The sequence below is a fragment of the Onychomys torridus genome, chromosome 2 (assembly GCF_903995425.1).
Source record: "Onychomys torridus chromosome 2, mOncTor1.1, whole genome shotgun sequence".
In the NCBI taxonomy this organism is placed as follows: Eukaryota; Metazoa; Chordata; class Mammalia; order Rodentia; family Cricetidae; genus Onychomys; species Onychomys torridus.
This window is the reverse complement of record NC_050444.1, coordinates 14,688,359-14,698,612: the sequence shown is the minus strand read 5'-3', so window position 1 is coordinate 14,698,612 and position 10,254 is coordinate 14,688,359. Positions and strand designations below refer to the sequence as shown.

Here is a 10,254-nt window from a genome sequence, read left to right as displayed (position 1 = left end):
AGTCAGAGGCTCAAACAAATGAAAAGATATTCATTGGTATTGCACACTTCTTCAATGCCAAACCATCATACAAGAACTACATGAAAAAATATGATTTTTGTGCATATCTGTGAAAATAATTATATCATACATATCTTTGTGGAATCATAATTACTCAATACATGTATCTTGACACTGCCAAATGTCTACAAGAATGAAAAGAATAATCCATCATTTGACAAATAGAAGCTCTGTCTACCTTTTTATGTATGTTCTGTTCAATTTGGCCAGGAAAGAATTGTAGGACCAAACCTTTTCCACTTTAGATGTCTTCCTTTTCATTGTTTCACATTAATGATAAAATTAAAAGGGGGTATTAAAAACCCTTCACTACATCATTTCAAATTTCCAGAATTAATCAATGAATATAAACTCTAATCTATGACAACTTCCAGAAAGAGATGAAGATCTGGCACTCTGCCAATTGAAAATATCTGTTAAGCCAGAAGTCCTGCATTCTATGATCCAACACCATCAACAAGAAGAGGCTTGGAATCCTAGGAAAAGCTCCATTCTTGAAATGTCTTCTCATTGATTAAAAGAGGGTCAAATAAGCTGGTGCAGACTTAATGTGAAATAATTTTAGACTCTGATACTTTGAAATTAGTTGAACCTCAAATGATGGTTATCATTGTTTATCATTTCCTCAAACCCTTGATATCCAGAATCTAAAGCAATGAAAACAAGAGGCTGCTCAAGTCTCACTGGTACCTCAGATACCAATTCTAGCACCCAGGCCAAGCAGAATGATGCTGGGGAGTCAATGGAGACACAGACACACTTGGAATCCAGTGCTTCTTCTTGCCTTTTATTTTCCTGAAATTACATAGAAAATGAACAGGAGAAGAAATGAAACAGGTCAGCTTTATCTACCCCATGTGTTCTTTGTTATAAAACTATATAACTAAAAATAGGAGGAAACAGTCGTGGGACAGGTACTGTGAATGATCAGTGTTTTATTTATGAAGTTAGGTTTGCTTTATACAAAACATTTTCAGTGTTATTCCATTTGACGGGTGAAGTCACATCAGTAGTGCTGGCACCCAAGCTGGAGAGCTCCAGTTTCATGCAGGCAGATGTGCCTTCTCTCAAATCTCTGCTCTCTCGTGTACTGGCTGTAGGGACCTGGACAAGCTGTCTAATGTACTCTGCCTCAGTTTCTAGTCACATCATAAGGCTGATGTAAGAATGAATAAGGTCATAGTGAGAATGTTAGAATGAGTGGTAAAGTTTCTGGAGTACTCACTGTGTGCAAAAAGATTATTTTCTAGGTTGAGCTATCCAGTCTCTAAGAACTGCCGTAATTTTCACAATTTCATCAGTGAAGGAATTGTGACATAGAAAAGGTAAGTGACTTACCTGAAGTCACTTGCCTAGATCAGTAAGAGTTTGGTTCATATGCCAACTTATAGAATTATATTGATGTAGTTATTACTTATGCCATCACCACCAGGACTTCCAGCTCACTCTTTCCCCTTAGCCTATGAACCTTTGTACCTGTCCATCCCTCTGCCTGTTGGGAGGCACTTCCTTTCCTTCCCATCCTCTTCCAGTTCATTGTCCACTGAGCCTCTTGTGGCCCTTGTTCAATTCTTTACATTGTCCACATCCCAGTCACTTCCTAGGAAATCTTCCCCAAACTGAACTGTAACTCAGATTCTTCAAGATGAGTTCCCATAACACAGGTCTTCCTTAAGTAGGACATGGTTTTCTACCATGCTTTGTGTTCTCTGAGGGATTACATGTGTGGCAATGACCTTCCCAAGTAGCATACAGATTTTGGAGAATTTTGGAGATGCTACCATGACAGTGTTCATTTAGACTTTTACTTTAACATGTAGGAAGACATAATCTTTTTAAAGAACTGGGAATGAGTGACTGTACTGAGTACATAATATATTTTGGGTCCAATCTAACCACTCCAGTTGCAGCTGAAATATTAACATTCTGCAATAAGGTTAATTAAGTTGCTAAATGTTGCTCAGTTGTTCTGTCTAAGTCAAATTGAAGGCTTTGAGATCCACAAGACTTTAACCATCAAACTAACATATTATTTTTTAACTGAATATAAAATATAGATTTGATGAGGAGAATAACAACTCCTTTAAAGGTTTTACAGCCTGGTCTCTAGAACCTAAAATGTTGTTTCTTTATAGGGAAAAGTGGGCTTTGCTGGTGTGATTATGTAAAGGCTTGAGATGAAGAGTTTGCCCTGGGCTATCCAAGGAAGTCTCGTAGAATCACAATGGTCTTCCTAAAGCAGGAAGGAGTTGCCACAAAGAAAGAGGTCAGAATGATGCCAGTGGTAGAAAGGTCACAGAGGCCAGCAGTGTGGAAACTTCCTAGAAGGTAGACAGTACAAGGGGTGCATTCATCCTGGAGCTGGGGAAGGAATGATGTCCTGCTGGCTTCTTGATTTCAGCTGTATAAGACTCTTAGACTTCACACTATCAGAGCTTGAAGACAGTACCTTCACCGAATGTGAATCTGTTGGCAGTAACAATAGGAGGTAACAGAGATGTTAAAGGTCCTCACATTCATGGGTAAAGTTGACTACACAATGATGAGATAATAAAGTAATACAGACATAATAATGTGAGTTCTAGTTTACTAGACAAATGTAAATTGCATACAACCATAAAGGAATTTTTGTTCAACTACTACCATGCAGTCACTTGCTTAAATTGGACATATTCACAAACAAATGAAATCTGTTTCTTTAATTACCATCCCCAAATAATTCCAATTTAAAAACACATAATTATATTAATCTCATAAAATACTAAAAATACTAATTTCAGGTACACCTCCCACCTTTTAACCACATAACATGGGCTGCACAATTGCCTTCTCTGTCTGCATTCTAATCTGAAAGCAGTCAAAAGCTAGAGCCGATCTTGTGTTGTTATCAAGCCCAGCAGACTGCAAGTCTTCCGTTAAGAATGCTTACAATATTCTAATTTGTCCAACCAAGCACAGCCCTTCTGAAGTTCATGTATCCTGCCATACCTCATCCTATAGTCACCACAGTGTAGCTCTTGAGCAGAACAGAGGAGGTAGGGCTGGTGCTGCCATACATCATTGCACGTGAGTTCAGAATCATCACTAAACTATGAGGTCGCTCTAAGTCTGCCCCTGAAGTTGAGTAAAGAAAAATTAAGAACCTCTCACTAATAAACCACCTTCATTAACTTGTGAGGTAATTAAAGATAACCAATGAAACAAATCACCCTAAAGCTTGATTCCTTCTTTTATTCAAACACATTTTTAATTGATATTTTTGGGGGAATTTTACATAATGTACCCCAATCCCACCCACCTCTCAATTCCTCCATATCTGACATTCACCCTTATAGTATCCCCCTCAAAAGAAAAATAAATAAATAACAGTATTAATTTTAAAAAAGCAAAATAAACATCACTTTGCTTCTCTATCTTTCCAACCTCTCCATCACCTCTTCATTCAACTCATTGGGAGCTGCGATGTGTCACACAGTAGACCCTTTTGTCCAATAAGCTGTATTTGCAAATGTCCATGTGTAATGAATTGTTGGTCTGCTTCAAGGTCTCCAGCTTCTGGTATACCATCAATACTGGACCCTCACCAAAACTCCTCTCTTGCTGTTGCTCCAAATTGTGGAGCTCCTGCGGCTATGATTCTGCAAGATCACTCCCTCCATGTGCTCCAGCAGGCCATAGATGGGACAGATGTTGATGAGTGCCTAGGTGGTAGCTGAGTAGGTCAGACCAGGCCACTGGAAACAGCCCCCTCAGGCAAGGGAAAGGCCAGCTCTCCCATGCCTGTGATGAGGGGTGGGGCCATTTCTCCTGTATGGAGGCCAGGGTCAGCTCTCTTCTAAGTGGGGGGGGCAGCTCTTCTGAGGGGGGAGGGACAGCTCTCCCCTGAGGGACAGGGGCAGCTCTCCTGTGCCTGGACTGGATCATTGGAGCTAGCTCTCCTATATGGGACAGTGGAGGACAGGGCCAGCTCAGCATGGCCCTCAAATTTCAGTTGTATGATTGGTGTAAGCCCCTGTGGTAGCATGAGCAACAAACATCAACACAGATCCCCACTGCAGCAGGCCATGGACCAGACATGGCAGCACAGGCCACCCAGATTGGCATGGCCCCAGCAGCAGCACAGCCCTTAGACACCAATATGGAAACAGGTGGTGGCCCAAACCCCAGGCGTCCATGTGGTCTTTGACAACAACAGGGGCCATGGACAGCAAAACAGACCCCAGCTACAGTAAGACCATGGACCCAGGCATGTTCTTTGGCAGCAGCCTGGGTCCAGATGTCACCATGGGTGGCAGCACAGGCCACTCAGTGCCCCAGTGGCAACATGATCCTTGGACACCCACATGGCCCCAATTTGGTGGCCCAGACCACAGGCATACACATGGCCTTTGATGATAAAAGGAGTCTGGGACATTAACACAGACCCTGGCTAAGGTAGAGATGGCTCTCAGCTATAGTTTCCATTTATTTTACCTACCATCCAGTTTCCTCTCCCCGCCTCCCACATACCCCTCCCCCATCCATTCCTCCTCCTCCTCTGTTCAGAAAGGGGCGGGCCTCCCATGGGAGTCAGCAAATTATGGAATATCAAGTTGAAGCAGGACCAAGCTCCTCCCACTGCATCAAGGCTGAGCAAGGCATCCTACCATAGGTTCCAAAAGCCAGCTCAGGCACCAGGGACAGATCCTGATCCCACTGCTAGAGGCCCCATAAACAGACCAAGATACACAACTGTCACTCACATGCAGAGGGCCTTGGTCAGTCCCATACAGGCTCCCTAGCTGTTGGTCCAGAGTCCTTGAGCTCCCATGAGCTCAGGTCAGCTGTTTCTATGGGTTCCCCTGTCATGATTCCTCTGGCTCCTACAATCCATCTCTCTTTTCAACAGGGCTCCCAGAGCTTAAAGCCATATTTTGTCAATATATTTCCTATCTCACAGGTTGCTGTCAGTATATATCACTCTAAAGGCTCAGCTAAGATGAGAAGAGATGTAAGGGAAATCAGTCAGAAGGAAAGAGGAGAGAGTCCTTCAAGCACTGGAGACCTGTATAAACACAAAGACTCAGAACAATCAAAATTAGAGATGCTACTGGCGTCACCACGTGCCTGCTGACAGACAGATGATTCTGCTAATATACTCACTGGAACTTGACAAATTAAAAATCCATTCCCTGTATGTTATAATGGCTCAAGCAATGAAAATTTTATATTAGTATTGATAATGACATCCTTGGAACAAGAAAGATGTAGAGACTGGAAGTGCATTTAAAAAAAAAAAAATCACACCAGGCATTAGAGTCTGCAACACAGGGCTCCTGTCTTAAGAGTGTTCTAGTGGCTCATCTTCATTAAGTTATATTTAAGAAGAAACAATATATAGATGTAGAATATTAGTAAAATGAAAGAAACAAAATACCTTTGATCCCAAAGAGACACCCACCAATATGCTTTTTTTTAAATGCCCACCCACCAGTCCAGTGTTATTAACGCATATTTACAGCTCAGTAGACACTGCAGAACTGACTGGTGGTGCTGCCTCTGAAGAAGACTATCAAAGAAATCTGTTCCATGGCTATCTACTGCATTAGATATTACTGTGGAAGTTCTCCCAAGCACATCACTGGGAAAAGATCCAGTCCACTGAGAAGGACCACTCTGTCAGATCAATTCTCATTATCTCCACAGACTAGACAAAACAACCCTGATTGCCAGGTTTTTATATTGCTTACCATTTTTGTTGCCATGATTACAAAAAAGAAGAAGGAGGAGGAGGAGGAGGAGGAGGAGGAGGAGGAGGAGGAGGAGGAGAAGAACCTGGAGAAAGCAACTTAAGGACAGTGTTATTTGTCTCACAGTTGGCCACATCACATCTACAGTCCAGAATCCAAGAGACGAATGCTGGTACTTACTTTCTCCTTCTTATTCAGTCCTGAACTCCAGCCCATGGACTGGGGTCACCCACACTCCAGATTGTGATGTCACCGCAATAAACGTAGTCTATCAATGTCTTCACAGACACGCCCAGCAGTTTGGCTATGCCATTCTAGATCTTGTCACATTGGAAATCAGTATTATCCATCCCAATTTCCTACACACTCACTGGACTCCAGCTTGAGGGGAAGCAGGCAATGGTTGCTGAGGTGGATAACCCAGTGGCAAAATGGAGCAAGAGTAGAAGATTTGGCTACAAGAATTTATAGAAAGAGACAAAGGACAGGTGAGTGAGAGTTACCAGACTACAAATGGCCCCTCATGATTTGTGTCTCCTGGAATCATCAGGCATACATAGATCTTCACACATCAAATCAGAGTTGGATGTTTGAATACAGTAAGGTAAGCTGGGTAATGTCATGTCTAAGGCCAGTTTATCAGAGGTATTGCTAATTCAGCCTTCATCCTTGTGTCATCCAATATGGAGGAAATCAGCCACCATGTTAAGAGACACTCAACAGTGCCTAGAATGAGTCACACAGAGAGCAGCAGAAGCATGCATTTCAGACTTGTACCAAACTGCTGACCATGTAAATGATCTACCTTCTAAGTTAATCTTCCTGCATAAACTGTGCCTTCAGCTAACCACAGTCTTATCAACACCCTGCAGCAACTGAGTGGGAGACCCTAAGTCAGAGCTGCCTAGTCAAGACATTTCTGATTTGGGAACCAGAGAGACAGCTCAGTAGTTAAGCACTTGCTGCTCTTTCAGAGGACTCAAATTCAGTTCCCAGACTTCATGTCAGGTAGCCCACAATGGCACATAATGCCAGCTCCAGGGAATTCTTTTTCTTTCTTTCTTTTTTTAAAATATAGTACACTTCACAAATTCAAGTGTCATTCCTGTGCAGGGGAATCTTCTCTGTACTTTTCCAATTTTAGTATATGTGCTGCAGAAGTGAGCACAAGCTCCAGGGAATTTGATGCTCTCTCCTGGCCTGTTCAGACACCTGCACACACACACACACACACACACACACACACACACACACACACACACACACTATTAAAAAGGACTCTACTAATTCTCCTGGCCACAGAAATTGAGCAAGAGCAAGCCACTGTTGTTCTTTATTTGTTTAACTGTGTTTAGTGGAGCTGTGTTACATGGCACCATATAAATATATATTCAAATGGATGGTGTGAGTTATATGCATGGCCTATGAGGCAGTCTTACATAGTTGTTAGGAGTAGAATTAGCAGAGTTAGGCAGATCTGGGTTTGAATCCTAGGTAAGTTATTTCCCCAATTATGTTTCCTTTCTCAATCTGTTTCCTCCTCCTCTGAATACCAGTGGTAAACATGCTTGTCTGTTACTTTTCCCAGGATTCCCAGGATATATTATGGGAATACATAGCATGAGATCCATGTGCAAATCAAAAAATCCTGAGAGACATAATATATGTTCACCTGCTTCTCAGTGAGTGTGGGGGTGTATATGTGTACTCGCATGCTTATTTAATCTATATCTATATCAGAAGAAGAAAACTGACTTGTATTAAGCACCAACTAAATTGGCTATTAGGTGAGACAGTCACTTTACATGTTCTCATTTATGAATAAAATGCCTTCCTTGATGTCGGTCAGGATCACACAATTTAAAAGCTGCTTGTCTGAGGCTGGGGAAATGGTTCAGTAGTAGAGCACTCACTTAGCATATACAATTTGAGGTCCTGTATTCAATTCCCAGCATTACAAAACTAGAATTTAAAAAACAATAAAATCTCCCTGTCTTCAGAAGAATTGATCCAAGATGGTTATTGTATGGTAAAATTGGAAATCACTGAAAACAGTATACTACAACTAAGCTGACCCTTTTTTATTTCAGGGGCTGGGAAAAGTAAGCAATCTATGGGTGGTTGGAAGAGAAACTGAGGCTTGAAGAGTGGTGTTGCCTGTGGGAAGCAGGCTGCACAGATGTGTCTGCTTCCTGGTCAGTTCCTGCCTAGTCTTCTGTAATGGAGGCTGTATTTTGAGCGACAAGAAGGAAAAAGAAAAGAGAAGAAAAAGAAAAAGCTTTACTCAGCTAGCCAACTGTATGAAGATCTGAAAACTTCACAGAGGCACAGGCATTTTCTAAAAGCATCACGCGTTGGCTGCTCTAACCCCTTTGTTGTACTTATCTATCCTTTCTTGCCTCTCTGCTCTCCCGCAGTTTTGAGTAATCATGTGGACCTTGGCTGTCATCATTCCACAGTCTCACTCTCCATTTTTGCCAATTCCAATTTGTTCTGAGCCCTGCAATAAATGAAATAAATAATAAATGAAAAGGCCAGAGGCAACAGTCCTATCACCCTGCAGACCCAGGGGAGAAGCCAGAGGTTGCAGGGTGGTGCTGCAGAGAAGGAAAACTATGTCTCACGGGCCCAATTATTTACTGTAGCTGCAAGATGAGATGATACGTGGCTGTGACAAGGCTGTCCTGGAAATAGTAGCCAACTGATACAAATTTAGATCCATTACAAAAATATCCTGAATCCAAAAGAGTCCAACTTAAAAAAAAAAAAAGAAATTAAATAACTCTAGGTTGCTCCCCTGCACACACACTTTTCCCATATTAATAGGTATTTGCTATTCCATAGCTACTACATTTCTGAAATATTTAACTGATAGTTTTTGTTTTTTGGTTTTTTTTAAATAAGATCATAAAATTTTGTATTTCAGATTTGTAAGGGCATACCAAGTAACTTTAGTGAGATCACAGGTAAAAGACCAAACTTTAAAGGCTAGCTTTCAGATCTGGTGCAATATGCAAATAATTGATGTAGTCAATTGGTTATGACCATGGCAAAGAAGCATGCAAGCCTATGCTCATGAGAGATTTGGATCAAGATTTGGTTACCTCAAAACAACACCCTACAAGATTACACACTGAGATGAAAAATTTAAAGGTCAAAGGGCAGTGTTGGTTCTACTGGATGAATGAAATGAGAAAGAGATGAACAAAAGGAGATATTTAAAATGTGAACTAACACTGCTGGTTCCATGGATAACTGTCAAAAGGAAATTCATTAAACCCTGAGAGAGTCCACAAAATGGGATTCCCAGGCCTGAGCTAAAAGGAAAGAGGAGCCAGTTAGTGAATAAAGACCAGAGAATCAGGTTTCTACATGGTAAAAACACTTAAAGTAAGCTTTAAAAAAATACATCAGAACAGTTAAATGAAAGTGAATGTTCAGAATGAATATATCCATATTGGTATGTGTATATATAGATCCTCTACTACATATCATGTACATTATAAAACACAATCCAAAGTCAAATTCTCAAGAGTAACATTGAGTACATACATTAGACATTCCTTAATTGTCCTCCGAACATATTACCACCAGTGACAGCAACATTATCGAGATTTAGAGACAAGGATAATGTTTGTAAAAATAGAACCAGAACTGGGTGCACTCTGGAGGATGAGGCAGGAGGACCAAGAATCTGAGACCAGCCTGGACTACATAGTAAGATGGTGTCTCAAAAGATAGCAAGAGAGAAGGAAAAGCAAGGAGAAGGGGAGAATAGAGGTAATTGGGGGGTGGAGAAAGGGGCAGAGAACTGGGAACTATAGATAATTCATCATTGCCTGACAAGTACCTGATGCTCAAGAAAACAGTGAATGGATATTAAAGGTATCCATGTAGTTGTCCCCAGACTCCCAACAACATCTAACTGTTCTTACAGTTGTCAAAGACTGCACTGTACCCACAAAGGATCCACCATTCTCCCTCACTACACTGCTCTTTGGACTCTCCACAGTGACTCCAAGATTGTCTCACAGTCTGTCCCACCATGGAGTAGTGGTGCTCAGAGTGGAACAGCCTAGGAATAACTGTTTAAAACTTCAGTTAATCTTGGTGTGTGGTATTTTTATTTATTTGCAAGGTTTTTATAACAAAATTTTATAAAATTAAAAATGCAAATACCCTCACTCAGGGTTTCCGCTGTAGTTGGCTGCCTGTTGGAATTCTGTATCTTATAAGTGGTAGGATAATGAATGATTGACAGCTACCAAATCAAGAGGCAAAGATCCTCAGTTCCAGAATCTTAGGAATCCATGGACCAGTCTCTGTGCCCTGTTCTTCTGAAGAATACACTTCAGAGGAAGCTGATTGGGGAAAATGTGTCTCCAAAGCAGCCTGAGTAGAAAGGCAAGGAGAAGAGGCTGAGTAGACTGTCCTACTGCTGTATCAATATTGGCAGACACCCCCC

General features: G+C 41.4%; 1 pseudogene; it reads right to left on the bottom strand.

Annotated features, from left to right (window-relative positions):
- Positions 1-6,857: 6,857 nt before the first annotated feature.
- Positions 6,858-6,957, bottom strand: LOC118578952 (annotated as a pseudogene).
- Between the last annotated feature and the right edge of the window lie 3,297 nt (positions 6,958-10,254).